A 21,732-nucleotide genomic window follows, 5' to 3' on the forward strand; every position below is an offset into this window, starting at 1 on the left:
TCCTTGGAGGGGAACCGCCCTTGGCCTGCAGCCAAACCGTACCTACGAAAAGAATTAAGAAATACAACAAAAAACCACGATATAAATCGTATCTAGTTAAGAATTTCCTAAATTCTAAAACCCTTATCTCGATTAATATAAATAGACGTCGAATAACAGTTAAGTTTGGATAGAGATGTCCGTAAGATTTGTGAAATTAATTATTTTCTGGACGTTTCTATATTTGGAAGGGAGAGTAATAATAGGCGATGAGTTTTACGAGTTATGATATAGATCTGTTGACAAAACGTGCGATGAAAGATAATACTTGTCTCAGTAATGAAGTAAGTATTTTTGGTCACGTTTGGTATCCATGCAGGTGTTTAAGTTGTTTCGGGGAAAATTGAGTTTTCACACCTATCTAATAAATATATTAATGGGAGTTTGGTGGGTAGTGTATATAGTAGTCGAGTTGTATCTACTTCATAAAAATAAAGCGTTGTAATAAATCAAAGTCAATACTTATGTAATGTTTTTTTTTTATTTTTATAAAGATTATTCGTTTGATTAATTATTACATATTAGAAAAGGATTTTAACTTTTTGAGAGCCGTAGGTATTTATATCACTCGTGATGATATTCGTAATAGGTAACTATTTACCTACATTATTTTGCTATTGTTTTATAAAAATTGCTAATTGTTAGTTTATTTTTAACCAATTAATGAGGAATTCATGGGGCGTTTTATATATTAACAAGGAGATATCAAGTATGCAGAGGGTATGTTTGTTCAGGCGTCTGTCAGCTGCGAAGCAAAATTAAAAAGCGGACGCCGAGTTTCTCCAGGGACGCACATCATCAGATATACAGTATGTAAACTAACGAAAAACATTTACTCAAACCCGTTAATGTGTAGGTCACACTGAGCAACTTTTACAATGGCACCGACCCCGAAATCGCTCAAAAAAGTGGTGGTTTCATACATTTTGCTGGTTTAGCATTGAAATTTTCTATGGGAGAGTCTATTTTTTTTTCGCGATTTCGGGGTTGGTGACATAATAAAATTTGCTCACTGTGACCCATTAATTAACGGGCTTGAGTAAATGTTTTTCGTTTATTTACATACTATATATTAATTAAATGTACCTACTAACACATTTTGTTAAGAATTTCTTTCATCATCAATCAATTTATTATCTACCTAATTAGGTTATATGTTATTTTTTTATTCATAATGGATCGAAACGACATTGACCTAAATGAAGTATACGTTCTAAATAATTTCTTTCTATTTGTAGTTACTTATGTCAGTTACATTTGAGACGTTAATAAATGTTACGATAAATAATTAATAAATGTTTACGGTATAGACCAGGCTCTTTAGAACGGTGCCTTTGGGAAATGAAACTATTAGTGCGATAAGTTTATTGGGAAGTGAAATTTGGCGAAAGGTATTTGGCCCAAACGAAAGTACACCGGTGCCGTTACATCCACCAGCCCTTAGAATTTCCCTCTTACAATTTTCATACACTGGGCGTAGAAAAAATCACGCCTTATTCCCCAATCGGACTTAAGTGAGTCTTAGCGTAATTGCACTAAGGTACCTGATTGATATTTACATTAATTTGAAGTAAGTTCAATTTTAGCGGGCCGTAATTTCAGGTTTTAGGTTAGGTTTCGTTCATGTCGTCTCGGATATGGGTGAATATGGTATCGATGCATTCAGTGTAATGCCCTGAACACAAATATATGAGATGACAAGCGCGAAAGTGGTGGGGGTAGTTACTGTGGCGTCATAAAGTCTGCAGTACAAACTTTTTTTTTGTTTCTTTTAAACATACCATGTGGGGTACCAAATGAAAGGGCTTTGTAAGTAGATCACAAATATATAACATACTGTAACATTTTCAATACTTGGTCTGACAAATTATTAGAAAACGTTCAAAAATTTCACAATCCACTGTTGACTTTCAAGTGCTCTAAATTTAAAATGGCTGAATGGATTAGTCTAAAATACATACCAAATGACTGTGAATATTCTCTATATAATGTTAAAAAATAATTAACCAGATATATCAAAAAATAAGAATAGTACATCAAGTTGAAAAAGTATAATTATCTGTTACATTAAACGGCAACTATTATTAAAACAAACAAAATACCCGACAGTTTGACATATATTTTTGAAATGGTATTTTCACTAGCTTTCATTTGGTACCCATATTGCTATAGTAAGAAAAAAAACAATGCCCCTTCCTTTTTTTTTATTTAGCCGGCGCCATTTTTGACATATGAGGTGTGGTTGAGTTCGTCAGAATTGTGGTAGTGACATAGGCTACATACATTTTGAGAATGGCGCCCGCTAATATAAAAATGGAGGGGGGGATTGTTTTTTTTCCTTACTATAGCAACATGGGTACCAAATGAAAGCTAGTAAAAAACCATTTCAAAAATATATGTCAAACTGTCGGGTCTTTTGTTTGTTTTAATAATAGTTGCAGTTTAATGTAACAGAAAATTATACTTTTTTCAACTTGATGTACTTTTCTTATTTTTTTATATATCTAGTTAATTATTTTTTAACATTATATAGAAGATATTCACAGTCACTTGGTATGTATTTTGGACGAATCCATTTAGCCATTTTCAATTTAGAGCGGTTAGAAGTCAACTGTGGATTGTGACATTTTTGAACGTATTCTAATAATTAGTTAAACCAAGTATTGTTAATATTATAGTATGTTATATATTTGTAATCTACTCACAAAGCCCTTTCATTTGGTATCCCACATGGTATGTTTAAAAGAAAATAAAATAAAAGTTTGTACTGCCGACTTTATGACGTCACAGCAACTACCCCCACCACTTTCGCGCTTGTCATCTCATATATTTGTATTCAGTGCATTACACTGAATGCGTCGATACCATATTCATCCATATCCGAGACGACATGAGCGAAAATCGATTTCTAGAAGACTTTTCTTTCGTTGGCCGGGCCATGCACTATTTGTGTTTCCAAAAAATATTATTTTTATTTATAATATGATTCTTTATTAACATGTATGAATTACTTTTTTTTATTTTTAGAATTCAGCCAATACCAAAATTACATGAACAAAAAAAAAACAACGGGTTGCACTCCGGGAGTGCCCGCAGAAGTGAAAACTCAATGACATTGTAACAGTTTTTCGATCAGGTCACGTGTCCGTCTTACGAAGCGTCTTACGTCTTACGTCTTACGCTGTCGCGAGTTTAACATTTTCCCCCATCACAAAAAGTGAACAGCGCCGCTAAATAAGTTTTCACTTCAAAAATTCAGAACAATGCAAAACCGGACAGAAGAAATAACTATCCTGTAATAAAAACATAATAAAACTCAATGTAAGTGGCAACCCTAGCGAGCCCAGAGACCGGTGGCGAAGGTCGTCGACCGCCCGCTCTGGAATATCGCGCGATATCTCGCGGCTAAACCCGCTCTCAGCTATGCACGGTTCACGATACGATATAGCTATAAGTGAAGCTATTGTAATACGATACGTGATAAATGTATTGTGTTGCAAACCTATCTCGCTGGCTAAATCTGCTCTGAGCTATGTTGCTTTCGATTCGATATAAGTACCTATATTGTCGACATACCTATTGTATGGTCGACTTATCGAGGTTCCACTATACAACGTTCAACTTCAATGACATGAAGGTAGGTCGCTCAAACGTAACATGTGATATTAACCTCGAGAAACCAAAATATCGAATTGCCTTGGAAACCATTTTAGCATATTTTTCCTCTCCGTAAGTCGAAATCCAGTATAAATAGATACTATAATATACCTACCTATCTTGATGAAGGAAAAATAGATACTTTCAACATATACACGGTGTGGCCTGTAACACGAGCAAATAATTAAAATATAGATTGTTCTCCTCAAACGGTGACACTTTTGTTCTACAACTTTTAAAAATTATGAAGTATTTAGACTCCCTATTTTTCATACAAAATAATATTATTTTCAATGGACGCCATCGCCACGCCATATCATTGTGATTGACGTTGCTTGTCACGCCTTAAACATAACAAAATTCGCAATATATTGCGTCTTAGAATAAACTTTAAAGTGTATTAAAAATCAAACCCCAAGTTATTTTTAAAAGTCACTGAACAAATGTTGGTCAGTATGAGGAGTACAGCCTACAGTTTAATTTTTTGCTCATGTTACAGGCCACACCCGGTATACCTGTTGCTATTCATAACAGAAAATGTACCTACTTCACATTTAATTGCGTCAAAAACCATCTTAAAGTTTGCATTTAGTTAAAAGGCTAGCCATTTAAAGCTTCACAAATTAGTGATTAAATGACACTTAGCTTATCCAAGACGGACTTATCTGACACTCTTAAGTTATTTATGTGCCATTCTAAACCATTAATTAACTATTACGGGAATAATTATACTTTCTGAAGCATTTCTACAGTAATTAAATCCAGTATCTCGTAGAAATGTTACACACACACCTCTATACTTACCTAATCAAAATATTTTTTAAACACAATTATATTGCTCATTTAATTACCTATCTGTCTGTATTATTAACCAAGTGGTTAATAGTAAACTAACAAACCTAAAAATAACACGCAAAGTCCACACTTGAACTATAAAAAATAGCACTTTTACTAAGCAAACCGACCCATGCATCCATTCGCGAAAAATATCTCTAATTGAAGCACGAACTATATTAAACGAATCGATAAAAGCATTATTAATCAAAATTCATAGAGCAATCTTATTCACATCGATTTAACACTCAGTCTTTGATTAACATAATATTATGTTTATATTTTAATAAACTGAAATATCATATAAATAATAAATAATAATAAATGTCATATACTTAACTCGGTACTTTATAATACAAATTGGATCTGTGTTATCCATTGGGACATAAGTATCAGTACGCTTTCCTAAATTATTTTCAACAGTCATCAAGTGTGGTGAACCTTGTCGATCCTTTGTTTAGCCAGGAGAAGTAAACTGTTCGTATTACACAACACTTAATATTAACAATTAACATTAGTTGTTTCAGAGATTTACATGATTTTCTAAAAATATAATTAGTGAACTAGTGAATTAATTGATTTTAATTAAAGTTCCATATAATATAATAGCGAGATGAACGATAAAATATGTCAAGTGTAGAAAAGTAAAATTTTTAAGCGTGCATGGTGGATTGAAACAGACATATTGGGAAGACATAGTTAAACCATAATTATTAAGAAGGCCTTATCGGAGCAACTACGCTTCAATATCTACGACGTTTGTCTTAAAAACGTTTTATGGACTTTTCAAGCGGACACCCCACTGATAAGTTATCGCATTCTCGGTATGTTTTTGTGTTTTAGTGTAGTAATTCTGTCTTGGGTCCATACCTACTTTCAAAATACTCGAGTAGTTAAATTGGAGTTTGGTTGTATACCTAGTATCTACCTATACTATTTAAGTACAAATTTTTGGTGGTTTTTAATGAAAAAACAAATTACTTTATCGTAACCAAAAATATATAATAAAAGTTTTTAGTAAAACCAATTGTTAATGCATATTTATTTTTATTTATGCTAGACTTGAAGACAGTAGTAGGTAATAATAAATAATTAAGACGTTACACAAACCACATACAACGAGCCCAGTCGTGCATATAGGTAGGTATTCCACACAGCTAGCCTATAAATACAGCACGCACACATGTAAACAAAATGACGTTGTTTTAACTTTATTTTATTTTTACACTCGCAAGCGGGCAGCGCGCAGCTAAAGCCTGTATGTAATTTCGCGCTCGCGGCGCAGCCGCACGCACCGATCAAGATGGCGGCGCTCTCATTCCAAGTTTAAACTTTAATTTCGAATATCGAATTTAGAAGTCGTTTTCGCACGCGATAACGCGTAGACGCAACAATTTGTTATTTCCATGGGAAATCAGTGTGACGTGCGGGGTTCGTCGGTTGCCTTGGAGCTGAATGCTCTGGCTTCGTGAATTTCAGTGGGGATTCGCGCGTGCTTCAGTAAATTAGGAAATTACGAATGTTTAGTAAGTATTATAATTTATTTAGGACTTAATAATACATTCATCTGCCTAATATTATTAAATTTGAATAAAATCTTTTGTATAAAATTGATAAGATTTTTTTTTATATAATGAATTGACATCGGGCTTGATTACTCTCGTCTATTTACAATTATAAATATTTGTACATCCATAACTTCTTTTTTAAGGAAGCAGTAGAGACATTACTTCATAAAGTTGCCAATTTTCAGTGCCAATTGTTTACCCATTTACCAGCTAATACCAGTATAAGTAGAAAAACGAAATGAAGATATCACATATTGTCAAAACGTAGCTTAAACCGGACCTCAATTGGACTGGAAAATTGTACTGGCCAATGCCTACCTATGTAAATGGATGATACCTAGGTACCTACTTAGAGGCACCTAATAGATACAAATTAAAGAAAGAAAGTTTAAGTAAGTCTTTCTCATTGGAAACACGAGATGATTATTTTTCCTTAGAATAAAAATCTATCAATAGTTTTAATATTGTAAAATTATCAAAGCTAATATTAATCCCATTACTCATTTCCCAAGCGATCCAATATATATCAGGATGACTAAGAGAAGTCAGAACACCCTATTTTCAAGCAATTATGTTAGAAAATAATCGAACGAGCGAGCGAAGCGAAGTTCTTACATTCAACTTGGAACACACGGCTGGCTAGCGGCACGTCCCGGCATTTTGATGTTTTTAAGCTGAACTCTCAGAGGATAGTTTGATACACAATAACTTAAGTAATTTTATTCTAATTTAAATGAAATTGGGTGAACGTATAGTTGAGGGCATTAATTTTAGTCATTAAATTTTGAGCAGGCTCGATCAAGAGGTTATTGAGCTAGAAGAGCTTAAAATGCTAGAAAGCTATTTGTGAGGGGTATAGCTATTCTGGTCATTTTAATTGCAAGAATGTATGGTCGAGTTTGGTATCAAATGAAAGTGCTCGGTTTACACATTTATAATTTTGTTTTTTTTAATTTAAGATTTTAAAATAATTAGCAAGATAAAAACGAAATAATATATTAGGATTTGACATTGGACAAGAAAGATTACGGCTTACCACAGATAGGTCACTGTGGCGAAGTCCGGCATACTTTATTTTTTTTTTACTTTGGTGTGATCTAGTTCCGTTAATTATTCACCTATGTTACTGCTTGTAATCGCATACGATGAAGAATTTAATAATTAATAGTTTAGCCTTAGTGACAGATCATTTCAAGCACAAATTAAGCAAAAACAATGGCATTTTTTAAAATTCGGCGAGTAGACGGACTTCCCGTGCAGTTTAAGGGAAGTCCGTCTAGTTATGATATCAGCCAATCTATGGGTGTGTATATGTTCCTAATCAAATTCCTAAAAAAGAACGGATCAAGACAATGAAAAGTGTATTTTAAACTTGTTAATATACGGTTCAGATTCGAAATAAACACCATTTTTCTAAAACAAAGGCACTACCAAAATGGGGTGGTAAACCTTTTTTGGAAAATAATTAAACATAATTATTTTTTTGATTTCCGATTAAAAGATCAATAGTAATTTTAAAATGAATTTTAATCGTTTGTTTTAATTTACTGATATCAAAATTTAATTAAGTAACATCATGCGCAAAGTCAGGAGGATTTTTTGATACCTTATCAAATCGTTATAATATTAAAGTTGCACAAACAGTTGGTAATCTCTGATTTAACGAAAGTCCGGCATATGACGGACTTGCCTTGAACATAATAGACGGACTTTCCAACTTAGTCAAATTTTAATATGATAAATTGTGGAACGTATAATTACAAAACTAAGCTAATTTCTGATATATTAAAAATAGAATAAAGACAACTGGTTCTTATGGTACCTACGTAGTTACTTTTTGATGCACAATCTTTTCAAAAACTATTTTTTTAAATTTTTTTTCGAACGGCTGTCGCACTATGACTTCGAGTTCAAAACACGAAATGACTTGTTGAGGCGGATTGCTCTGAAGTTGGTTGTCACAGCGCCATCTGTTTTACAGTGACGGAACTAGCGCGAAAAACTGGTTAATCGACTGGACTCCAAAGTCGCATACACCTTCAAATTCAAAAGTTATAACATGTTGACGGACTTGCCTTGTAGACGGACTTACCCACAGTGACCTTACAGTTAATTTTAATCTTTATGGTGACGTTGGTAACTTAAATTTATCAATTAAGGGCTCCACAGATCTTGCAATAAATCGCACGCGGTTTTCGATCCTTTGACGACTAAGCACTGCATTAAATTGATATTTTTGACGAACCGCGAGTTCTCAGTTCGGGGCGAACTACTAGTACTATAGGTACTTACATAAATTATATCTAGGCATACTAGAACCAAGTGCGCGTATTTTCTTCTTGCAGTTCTATAAGTTCTGAGATACCAACGTGTTCTATTCCTCGAGGTAATGGCTAGGATCACAATAGCCGACCTCGCGACGGCTGAGGTCGCGTCTTACATCTCTTATTTATAGTTGGACGCATGCGCGATGCGATGGGCTTGCGCACAATTTATGCACAAACAACTTATAAAGCTAGTACAACACGTGGGACATACATATGCTGAATAACAATGAAATAAGATGTTTACCTAAACACGAGCAAAATAAACTATGTTCCTCTAAAGTGTTTAAGAGAAAGCGTAAAGCCAGGAAACGAGAAGGGGACAAAAGATATAGGGCGGGTAGGTAAATGGTTAATATGCTTTAGAAAAACTCAAATCTGTCTTTGCTTTAGAAAAACTCAACTCTGCTGAAATAACAAATACTATTGTAATTCTTGTTGGGTACCTACTTTTCTTCCTTTATTATGGGTATTTTTAATTGCAAGTATCTCTCTAATATATAATTACAACATTGATTATAAATAAGCAAGCTAATGTTACTAAGGTGCCTTTTAAAGTAAGCATTGGCAAAAGTTTATCAATTTTATCATTGACACCAGTCATAGAGCTGCTGAAACTTGATATTCATCGTTAATTTATGTTTTATTTTTTTCTGAAAAATACATACTTAAGTCACAATTTTAGATTTAAAACAAGCGATTAATGCTGAAGCTAATGAGAGGCTTATAGCGCGTTTATGAAACGGCATTAGTAATTTCTGCCTATTCGATACGAAAATTGCTTTATTTAAGCCAGTACTTATTTGTTTTCTTGAATAAGTTAACCATGAATTGAGACGAACATTCACTGGTTGATACTTTAGAGCTTTTTATGTTTCTTAATTTATCCATACTGCCCCGCTAAGCTAAAAAGCAGTATTTTATTTAAATGAAAATTTTATGCAAACAATGTATTTTAGAACCTTAATCTGAAAGTTCCATCCATCCAAAAAACCTAGAAATTCGTGTGACGTAATTAATGGATGACCCGTAATTGGGTAAAAAAAAAGTTTTTATTTGTCAATTATGGTCAAACCGATTGTAATGTGAAATGCCAGTAAACTTGAAATTCAATTTATTTCGTAAAATATACCCAATATAAGTAAATGAGAAAAAGTAGAACCGAATTTGAGTAGGGTAGGTACCTAAGTCGTAAAAATGTGAATTTAATTTTTTAACATCGTAATGTCAAAGCAGCCCAGATGATTACAAATACCTATAGGTAACATTTGTTCCGGGTTTCTGATGCCACCCGTGCCTCAGTTTATTTTTTCTGCAGCAATAATACCAGTGATTATAGGTATGTATGTTTTTTTTGTATAAGTAACTTTAAAACCCAGTATGAAGTACAAGCACGGTATAATAACTAGAGTACATTTTTTTAATATATAAATATCGTGACTAACTGACTGATAAGTGGCGCGTTTCATTTGTTTTCTCTCCACGACGACAGCGCGACTCGTGAGTCGGAAAAACATCGTGTGCCACGTTTGAGACGTGCGTGACAAAGTACAGTCGGGACACGAGATTGTAGAATTAATTCCATTGAAACACGTTTAAATGTATATGACTGAAAAATATGCGGTTGATAGCTGTTAGGAATACCTAAGCAAAGCATAATCTCGTGGACTTAGAGTAACTACCAAAAAACACACCCAAAATTCTGAACTTCTTAGAATATCGTATAGAATTTCATCTGTCGACATTTTAAATAGGTATTTCTGAAATTTCTTCCCTATTGAGAAAATCGGTAGTAACCTAACCACTAATGTTGAAACAATAAGTTTGCTGAATAACCTTGGCATATAGGTACATTACATATTTTTTTTACCCATTATGAGTTTAGTTCCGGGCGTGATGTTCCTTAATAGTCTACGAAACTTTCTGAACGAACTTCCTTATTGTCATTGGCTGCAATTATATCTATTCGATTTATTGTGACTCAACGTCAAAGAAGCCGTGCCAAATTTTATCCACATATTAAGCTGACACAAATTAAAAATATTTTGAACAACTTGACGTACCTCGTACTTGTCGGTATGAAGCTGGTATTTGGGTCATTGGCGGCGTGTGCGAGAACGTACCAACTTACCAACCTGGAGCCGTCGTAGAACATGCCTATACATGCTCCTTGGAATGGCAAAATTTTTATCGCATGCCCGTTATCGTGGTCGATCATAAATCTGTTTTCAAATCGTGAGTCGCCATTGCTGGCTTAGCGACTTGCAAGCCGATACTGCCCGTGAGTGCGACTAAAACCAGACCTTCACCACTAGTCTTAAAGTATAATTTACAGTTTTCTAGGGCCTTTATTTATCACGATTCGAAATCTAACGTAGTTTATTGTCGCATTGTACCTAAGTATTTGCCAATGCACGTAAAATGCTGGCCGGGTTCTCAAAACGCCAGACTTATTTACGGTTTCGCCAACGCCGTCTTACCAAGCGAGGGGACTCTGAAAGATAATGGCTGTCGTTGAATTATATTCTAGAATCCTCACTAGATACGACGATAGTAATCGGAACGGGCAAATAAATAGGTTATTTAATTTATAGGTACTTAATTTAAACATATCGTTGGTGTAGGATTTTCCAAAAAGGTGGAAATGTATACGAATGACTTATTACAATTTTCTACCAGTTAGACCAGGATCTCTAGAACAACACCTGCCATCTGCACCACCTCCTGGTCTATTATTAGACTGCATATTATTAGACCGTAATAATTATACATAGGTACGACACTGTTCTAGAGATCCTGCTCTAATCTGGGGCTCGTGGAAAATTCAATGGTGGGGGTCCTCCAAAATAACTTTGTTAAATATTATTATACCCTGTCTGTTTATACACTTTTCACTTTTCTCTCTAGCCTTTACGGAACTCAGCTTCTTTACCTTATTTATTTAAAGATTTAATTACGGAAATCAATCCTCTCATAGAGAATATCTCCACAATCTAAACGTAGGTAGGTACTTACACGATTTATAAGAAACATATCCAGCGGAAATTACAATACCTACCTACGCACAGTCAATATCCGTTTATTGCTCTCAGCAAGAGCCAATTTATATTAACTCTATCAATTAATACAAACGTGAAATACAGGGTGTTATAGGTACCTAGCTGCGCAGCTTTAAGGGGGCAAAGCTGAGGTATTTATGAACATTTTTAGCTATTATTATGTCTTATTAGAATTTGGATGGGGTAATGTATATCTATGGACCAAATGAAATATATTTTCCACTTACCAGTGGAAAACATATTTATTTAGTTATATAGGTTATAGGCAGTTATTTAATTATATAGGTACAGGTAAGAAGAAGGTAGGTAATATGTAAGAAGTTGTTACTTGTCCAATGTTTACATTAGTATAGTTATAGAAAGAACATTTATGATGTTGATTTAGCAGAAACAGCCAATAAGCGCTTGTTACAGCAATTAAACAGCGAAATTGAATTGATAATGAAACGAATGCGCGTACTTATTACAATGCAAATGCACGTTAATGAAATCTAATCGACCGTTAAATTAAAACTCGTTCGTATCAGCATCTAAACCGTAAAACGGATTTTTGAAGGACTTTTGGAGGAGATGTTGTTTTATGCTATCAAAGAAAATTTCGTAACTAACTAGGTTTTTAAAATGATTGATATAAAATAGCAATTGGATCAATTGTATAAAATAGATATTCATTAAAACAGAGATTGAACAAATGATCATAAGTTTAGACCTAAATTAGCCTGAGGCATTGTTCCCAGGACACTGACCGCGTTCCCCCTCTGCACAGTGAGTCTGAGTTTTTGCGCAAAAAATGCGCCAGCTCGTAGGTCGCCAGACAACCAGACTAGTTTGGTAGAAATTTCTTTTACTAGTTTTTTGGATTATAAATAGGTAAATATTTATAGAAGATAACAATCGGGTCCATGAAAACAACTCTTAAATTTTGATGAATATATCCCTGACAAAAATTTGCTACTGAATTAATATCTTTGGTATTGTAAATTACAGTCCAAATTGTGTGGGGCGTATACGGAACAAGGTATACGAATAGGTACCTGTTACTGAGGAGTTTACCTGAACGAAAAATGAAATTCCTCAATTTTTTTGGAAAAAAATAAGTTATTTGTCCGAGAAACTTAAACTTGGGCCTTAGCCTAGAGCAATTGCTATCCATGAAAATTAAAATGATTGTACAAGAAAAAATATTATATTTTAGCTTGACTAGGCGCAAAAAGCTAATAGGAAACGAGACGTAACCACATTTTTGTCCGCATGCCAAACGATCTAAATTCTCCAACAGCCTCGAGAGTTTCCAACAAAACTTCCCTTCCAAACTGTATGATTTACGATTATAAAAGATCTAGCAATTAGAGCAGGCTGCGGGCTCTGCGGGCCTTGATTTATGGTGATTCGCAGTAATCATGTCTGCGATCCGTCAGTAATTCTATTTTATGTCAGGGCCCTGATGAATGACTGTGGTTGTCGCAGCCATCTTGGATTGAGTTAGCTGTAGGTAATTGTGGTCGGCGGTGGCTACTCGGGTTATTTTTGAAAAAGGCATGAGCTCATTATTCACGCCAATGGGATAAAAATAAGTATGAAAAAAATATATATATGTTGCTGGAACTGTGTAAGTGTGCAGTAAGAATGCAAAATTCCTATAGCCGAGGTGTTATATATTTGAGCTTAACTTTACCTTTAGGTCTTTTGTTATGTAAACGTTTGTCCGTCTATTTATTTATCTAATATCTCCTAATTTTGACAACCATAACACGTCTGCTGAAACTAACTTGTCCACTGTTGCATCACTTAATAATTACATAATATATAGTCTCGTATTAAGTCATTTATTGTGAAATAATAACAATATGAAATAATTAATCTTAAAAAAATAGTAAAACCGACTTCAAGTCTTCATCAACAGTTCCACTTTATCAAATGGCACTTTTTAACTGTAAATACTTAGTTTGTTGATGAAAATACAAAAATCGCTGTATGTATGCTTATAAGATTTGAGGAGTTCCCTCAATCCCTCATGGAATCCATCATCAGACTAAACCTTGATAAAATTGTTCTTTATAAATCTTACTGGCTTAGTAAACTTAAACAAGAGGCCAAATCGCCAAAGTGAACTATGTATCGTTAAAGAGTTCCATTTTGATCATCATCAGCAGTTCCATTTCATTAAATATCACTTTTTCTGAACGTAAATACTTGCTTTATTGATGAAAACACAAAAATCGTTATATGTATGCCTAATTGCCTATAAGATTCGAGGAATTTTTCTGGATTCCTCATGGATCCCATCATCAGAACTGGGATTTGATAAAAATGGGACCAACTTGGAACTAAATACTTTCAAACAAAAGTTTATATTTATATATATGTAATTACATATAGGTACTCTTACTATGTAAAAACATGTATTAATTATTATTATTTTTATAATTTGGGCCTATTACACATTTCTGCAAAATCCACGTGAATGTTAAAATTATGGCGCAAGTGATCATACAGCTTCTTAATATAAACAATAACGTAGACTAAACAAGTAAATACAGAAAACCAACATATGTAAGTATGATATAAAGCATAAATGTTTGGTTTTATTACGTTTTTGGTATTATGCCAAGTGTAGTGCACTGCGAATCACGTATTTCATCATTTTCGTGGAACCTAAAGAAAAAATACGTACTTACATATATGAGCGTGTGGAAATTTATTCCAATCACTGATAGTAAATGTACGAGTAGTGTTTTTTTGGAAACTCTTTCTCAGTCTTAAACAGTGAATAGACCGAAGTAAAGATAACCCCTAATCACCCCCAACTAAAGTGTCGAAATTTATAATCTTCGTGAAAATATAACGCGTCGACTGAAAGCTAGGTAGTATACCATACCATATAATATACCATATATAAAGGCTATCAGAAATGCTGTTTCCTATGAAATAAATAAGTTATATGTGTTTAAAATAGATTGGTAAATGTATACTTAAGTAGGTACTTACATAACACGGTAAGGCTCACTTATTTTAATATCATTGTATTTTTATTTTACATATAGGTACTTATATACTTACCTAATAATGTATTGTATGGGGTATTTGAGAATAGTGCTACTTAATTATTAGCAGTTAGAAAAAAATACCTATAGGTACTTACTAAAGTATGCCTGGCCATATTTTATAGTGTTAATATAGGTAAGAACATTATTTTTACTTTAAAATACATATATATATATATATATATATGGAAGCATGTAAGAAAGTAAAATTCGTAATAGGTAATCGGAACCGTCACGTAGTATTTCATGCGGAACATTTTATTATATTTCTCAGACGTAATTCAATGTTTAAGATAAAGCGTTTATAGCAAAATATGTACTTTTAATGCATGTTTCGTTTTTATTCAGACACTTGATCATGATAATGATATGATTTTTGTAACAAACATTTGTTGCCTGAATTGTAAATATTCAACTAGGTTATTCACAAAAATACCATGAAAAGATTGATGTGATATAACGTTTTATTCCTACCTCGTCCACCAAAATAGTCAGTCACATGCGAGTCCTTACCACATGTATGGTTCCGTCACCACGTCGGGAACAGAAAGCAATAAATAGGGCAATAAACGTAACACTTACCTCAACATAAAGAGATCGGTACATAGTGCGATACGGCGTCATCGCCTGTCGCCGCCCGGCGATAAACAAATCGTCGACTCCACTCAGCCCCTCTATCGGGCCCATAAAAACTTAACTATCCGGTAACACGAACACACCTGAATATAAATCAGAATAACTCGTGTGTACTTATCAAAATAAACTAGACACGATCGGTGCCCTAAACTCATGGCACGTAACCACAACCGTGGACTGCACTCCCAAGTCAAACTAAAACCTTGCGCTTCCAACACCCGATATTGACTAAGATAGTGTAAAATGGAAAGTAGAGTTTACCGCAACGGCCAAAATATTTGGTCAACGGAATTAATTTCAATATTATGCAAATTTCACCCTTTGAGAACAGAAAACGTGTTGGGCTCGACAATGCGAGCAATCATTGGGGTTTTTTGCATACAAACTATTGTTGACCGTTCTTACAACCTTTGCTCACAAAAAGATTTGTAATTTGCCTAATGCGTATCGATAATTTATGTAAAGGTTACGCAAGTATGGCTTTTGTTGCATGGATACACTTTCGGTTTCAGAGGAATTCATTTGCATAAGGGTGAGTACAATGCGCGGATCTCGAACAATTCTTTTCGTTTCACTTTTAAAGCTCGCATTGTTGATTTTTTGCGGGTACCTAATAAATAAATCAAGCCAAATTTGTACGGTCGAAGGCAGCGTAGTCTGGTCCCTGTGACTCTTTACATTGTTGTTATTTATTTTATGTAAGTAAACAGGTTTGCGTTAAGGCGACGGTAGCGGTGGGTAAAATTTCAGATTCTGTCAATTTACCCCATTTCACACACAAGCTCACTTCACGCACACTACCTCACTTTACTGGGACAGGTCAGTGACCCATCATGTTTTTTTAAGATTGGACTTTTAGTTTAGTATTGACCACTAGCCTCCTTTAAGGGTAAAAGCGTTCCATTGAAAGATGAAAGAGAAACAATGCATTTAATCTTGCTTTCCTTGTCTGTTCATGTCACACGTGACGTACCTATTTAATTCATTTGATTGTTGACTGTTTTACTACCTAATATTGCTTTGTCGAGATACGCGTTTTGTACAATTAAAGCGAATAAAACAAGATGTCATTAAGTCAGATGTAAAATGTTATTTACTACTCTATACGGTTTTTCATAAGGTGCAAAATCCATTCAATAGGAATTTAAATAAATAAAGTTTCAGCAGGGTGGCAATTCCATTTTGGCGGATAAAGCGAAACAGAATAGTTCTATCGAACCTGCTTACAAATTTTCACGAGAATCAGTTGAGAAATGTGATCTGCAAAGGAGAACATACAAAAGCATTTTTGCCCAAGCTGAAACGGAGACCTTTGCTAACGCTCGGCCAATGATGGTTTAGGTACACCTATAAAAAATGGTTGTCCCTGCTGTAATTTTAATATCTTTATATTTCAACCGGTATAGTTTTACCTTCAAAAATAATCGGTATCGCTAAACAATAGCGGTACCTTACTACTTATACGTTCACGAAATCGGTATCTGCATAACTTGATTGTTAGTAAACTAACCTGAAAAATAATCTCAAAATCACCGAAACATTTATGTACAGTCACCTGCAATAATATGTTACGTCATTAGCGCCAACTTTGCCTCCAGGGAAACTTTGCCCAAAACGACAATTTTAAACAAATTCGTTAATGTAGAAAAAATATAATAGTTATGGCCACCCTGCTATTTTTAGTAGAATATAGGTTATATTTCTGACAAAACTATATACCAAACTTGTGCATAACTTGACTTGGGAATTTTGATTTGAGCGAGTTGTCTAATATAGGGTATATTTCGGCGGGCAAAAAATTTATAAATAATAAATGCAAGTAGAAAACATTGAGAACCCTTTGACAAATATTTCCGGGTTTGAGTTATAACACATGAAGCATAGATTATGTCTATTGAGATTTAAACTAAAAAGGCCTAAATACACAAAAGTTTTAGCGGTGGGCAAAGTAATCCGGTAATTTGGCATCCATACCAACATTGCCCACCACCAAAAACGGATTAGGGTTGTCACTTTCATCTAATTTACCCAACTTCTCAAGTAAAAGAAGGTTATGTTTGTACACTAAAATAAGTTTATAAATATATACTGTATTTAATTTGTCTTATTATCCTTTATTTAGATGTTTTATCCCGTTAACGAATGAAAAACACAACAAAAATCATATTTTTGGCCATTAAACTATTGTAACAGATTTTCTCAAAAGTGACAACCCTAGCCTTTGTAAAATGCTTAGGCGAGCCTTATTTGGAAATGGGCAAAAACGGGTAGGCAACATTGCCCAGCAAATTTATTTTAAAGTTTTTACACTTATCGCTAAGTTATTAACAGGGAATGGTAGGATTGCCCAAAACCTTTAAGTGATCCTTAGACATCATCAGCATACGAGCTGTATTTGAATACCAAATTGACGTGGGCAATGTTGGCGAAAACCCCGGATATCTTTGCCCGCCCTCTAAAACGCAAAAAAATGGGTAAAAAATATATTTTTTTCAAATAAACTGATGCGTTTGATCACAATGGACGTGCTGAGCAAAAAAAGTCATATGTGATGATTTTTGAGAAATTCGTTTTAAAAAAAAAGCGGGCAAAGTTGGTGATAATGACGGTACCTACTCTTCGAACGCCGCAAAAATATGTGACATGTTCTTATGGTTCTACAAATAAGATCGTGTCAGATATTTTTGCGGCCTTCGTTGTGTAACATAAATTGCAGGCGACTGTACATTTGGAATAATTATTTTATTTAGTTTCAACGAAAGTTTCAAGTTTAGTACGAAAATACTTCAGATATGCAATATGCACAAAATGTAGACCTAATCGAAATAAAACATTGCTTTTTATAGGTAATTTATAAAACATTCGATACATAGGTATACATAACAATAACTAGAGCGCCATTGGCCTGTAAGCTTCATCTCGGTCTCCAAAGCCGCAAAAACTCGCTAGTACTTTCAGAGAACAGCACGTAAACGCATTATACATATAGACGGAACGAACGGCATAATCATTATCATTTATTCGTCGCAATCCATGGTATTACAGATCTAGGTACAAGACTTTCAGGTATTACTTATACGAATTACATAACTCTTCCTGTTAATAGGCAATATTTTAAGATAAAACTTGTATAATATAATACAAGATTACAATTGTCATCAAAATTCATTGACGTACAGAAGTCAAATACGTTTTTAAACTGACGCAAAATGATACCAGCATAATAAAAATTTATCCCAATCAGTAAAGATGAGTCTTTAAACTTTTTTCATTTTAAGCGAGTTTTGAAGGAACATAATACTTAAATTCGACTGTAATCGTATTGTTTTAAGATAGTTTACTGCGGTTTTCAACCATTATAACAGCAAATCAAATTTAAATGAGACGAAGGCAGATATTTATGTACCCTATTTTTTGAAATACAATTTATCTACTGGTATACTTTCTCGTGTGCGTATATGATTTAATGTCAATATAATTGTCAAAAGCAAGAAAATCAAGCTGTCATTTTCATTTGAAGAAGTACACGTGTGCTCCGGTGTAGCCCCAACGGGCATCTGACTTGAAGAAGAATTTTGAGTGATGTCGTCAATGTATGGAAATTGTTCGAAAGTTTACATTTGAGATTGAATTTCTGTGTTGTCTTTGTGAGTAAAAATATAAATCGATAATAAATTGGTAGCTGAATTATCTAGCTTTCAGAATCATACAATAATTCAATTACTGTCAAAGACAAAATTGTTTTGCTTCTGTCTCAAACGGAACTCCATATTTTGATTTTTTGATACTTTTAGTGTCGATTTGTAGAGAATAACAGCAAATTAAAAATATAATGGCACAAAGAGTCGGTACACGGTTTCTTCGTGAACAAATTTACGTGTAATTTAATGCAATTATTAAACACTTATTGAACAAATTATGGTTACAAAGTGAGGTCTAAATCGAAAACGTCATATACCGGCCCCTTAATATACAGCTGACATTTATGTAGATAACAGGTATGTCAAAGAAAATAAATACTTTTAAACGTTGACCTTTTCGATAATTTATGTTTCAAACCATGAGAAAATAGGCATAGAAAACCGGCCTTTAGATACGGTAGAAATCCCAAGAGTACTGAAAATCGATAGCCTTAAGGGGCTTTAAGGTCACGCCGGATCGGGCGGTACGTATTTCTCGCGGTGCCTACTTGTGATGTAGGCACCATTGTGAGTTGTTGTGTAAGTGACTGATTGTACTTTACTGTGACAAATTTGTTTTAATTAAACTACAATCATAAAAGTTGTATCAATAGTCATTGATGGTTGAAATAAATGCCAATAACACACGTCATTATGGCGTATAATATCGTTTTACAACTTTAAGGCAATAAATAAATTGACTACCGTTTGTAAATTTTATTACGATTTTAAAGTCGATGACTGTTTGAAACGAATAATTGATTTATATGCGGGTTATTAATGCTTAATTTGATACCGCATTCAAACTTAATCAGTTAGCTACTCGTATGATAAAACTGAATTACTATGATATTGTCTGGCACCTATAAACTTAAAAAAAAATGGTAGAGTAAATAAATATGGGGGTATGGGATTACCTAGATTGTAGCAAGCAGAAAGGCTAAGGGTGAATAGTATAAACATAGATACTTAGTATATGATATAAAGCTAAGGGGTCATCCATTAATTACATCACACGTTTAGGGGGAGGGAGGGGGTCAAGAAAATGTGACATATTGTGACATGGGGGAGGGGGGAGACACAAACTTTGTGATGTCACTCCGAAAATTTATTTTAATTATTTTATTCGCTGTACATTTAAATAACAAGTTTTTAAAACAATAATCGTTTTTATTCGTATAATTTTCTTTCCTAAGCAGTTTTGGGTTATAAAATTACTAATATTTATATCGTCAAAAATATTTTGATAAAATATTAATAATACTTAGGTACTTACTTAATTCGATTTGGCGATTTCGTAGAAAAAATGTGACGTCACACTAGGGGGGAGGGGTTTGCCAAATGACAAGGTGTAACAAGGAGGGGGGGAGGGGTCAATAAAACCTAGAAATTCGTGTGACGTAATTAATGGATGACCCCTAAATACGTAGGCACTTTATTTTGCCTTGGTACATAATTTTCTATGTATGTACTTACCTACATCATCTTTACAAACCTAACTTTGCAACTGAATTAAATACTTATACTAAGGTATGCTGAACTGAGCTGCAGAAAAAAAATGGATATACTTAATACGTTTTATTTCATTACACAAAGTAAATTAAAATAATATTAGAGAAAATAAGAAATTTGTAATAGAGATGAAATTCAGATAGAAAATATTCTTTGAACCACCCATTGACGTGTGTGTTTGTAGTATCCACGAACGGTGTGTCGATAATAATGCTCTTGATCTTGAATAATCGGCGGCGATAGATTTAAACGGGAAACCTGTAAGCGGTAAACTAATCACCATCATATGTATTATAAAATAAACGTAACCAGATTTTAGTAGGGCCATAACTGTAGCCAGTAAGGACAGCAGTTCATCACACCAACGTGTTAACGGTCGGGGGTTTTCTACAAATGTTTCAGTATTTTAACACGTGTTAATAATCAATAAAACGTTTTAATGGTACATAAAAAGTTGAGATTTACTACGATTAGGCTCCGTATTATGATTGGTCGGAACGTGCCAGTTTTACAGTGTTATTAAAATTACGCTTAAGTTTCATTGACTTTCACTGTTTCTTTGATATTATGATGTCACAATCAAAGTTAATGACTTATGCAAATAATTGCCGCTTAGTATGGACGTAAATTTGTTAAGTGAAGCAAATATTAATCGTCATTAAAACACAACATCCCTCGTTTCCACCCGATTAAAATTTGGTCCACGATTTAAATTTTATTTATGGTTCTGACGGTTTTTAAAAGCAGATAAAGATTGCCTTACGCGTTAAGCCTCTCTGAATTAAATTGGTTTGGAATAAATTGGGATTCCAGTTGATCGTAGGCAGTAACTTACAAGTTCATTCGGCCATAATCGCTTTCCCCGCTGGTAGGCGGCTTTAACCGGGGCTTCATTGAGCAGCCACTCACTTGTATCTATAAATTATCTACTCGTACTCTTTAATATGTTGAAACTACTATGTAAGAATGTGTGGGTAAATGAGGTCGTTTTAAAAAGCCTAATAGAATAAAACAGAACCGGCAGTTGCTAGGACAGTCGACAGCAGAAGAGGCTAAACGGGTCTGATTATCTTAAATATTATATGAAGTAGTGTTTAAATTATCGTGGACCGCACTTCAGCCGCTCAGCTACTTTCTGTTGCTGCCTGATCTATATACCTAACAGTACTTCCCTTTTTTTGCATAGCTGACCTGACCTTGTGGCTATTAGCCTACCTATATACACAGATTTAAGTCTAGATACCTGTTTCATGTTTGTAACAAATCAACACGTAATTATTCCCACAGTAATATATTTAGATATGTAGGTTCCCAACTTCCTGCATCCGTATATTTACAATACAGTAGTAAAAGCATGCAACATATCTGAAAAGTCTCCT

At 34.0% G+C, this 21,732-nt stretch overlaps 1 protein-coding gene across 2 annotated transcripts in view; it reads left to right on the top strand.

The window, feature by feature from the left end:
- LOC134806014 (homeobox protein abdominal-B) overlaps positions 1-21,732 on the top strand; it is a 120,718-nt gene that overhangs the window by 45,873 nt on the left and 53,113 nt on the right. Inside the window, exon 1 of one of the 2 annotated variants that reach the window (XM_063779216.1) lies at positions 5,739-6,056. The exons of the other annotated variant lie outside the window; for it this stretch is intronic. The gene's annotated coding sequence lies outside the window, so the exon portion shown is untranslated. Of the gene's footprint in view, positions 1-5,738; positions 6,057-21,732 lie in introns of those variants that run through there. 2 annotated transcript variants of the gene reach the window in all.

The sequence above is a fragment of the Cydia splendana genome, chromosome 2 (genome assembly GCF_910591565.1).
Source record: "Cydia splendana chromosome 2, ilCydSple1.2, whole genome shotgun sequence".
In the NCBI taxonomy this organism is placed as follows: Eukaryota; Metazoa; Arthropoda; class Insecta; order Lepidoptera; family Tortricidae; genus Cydia; species Cydia splendana.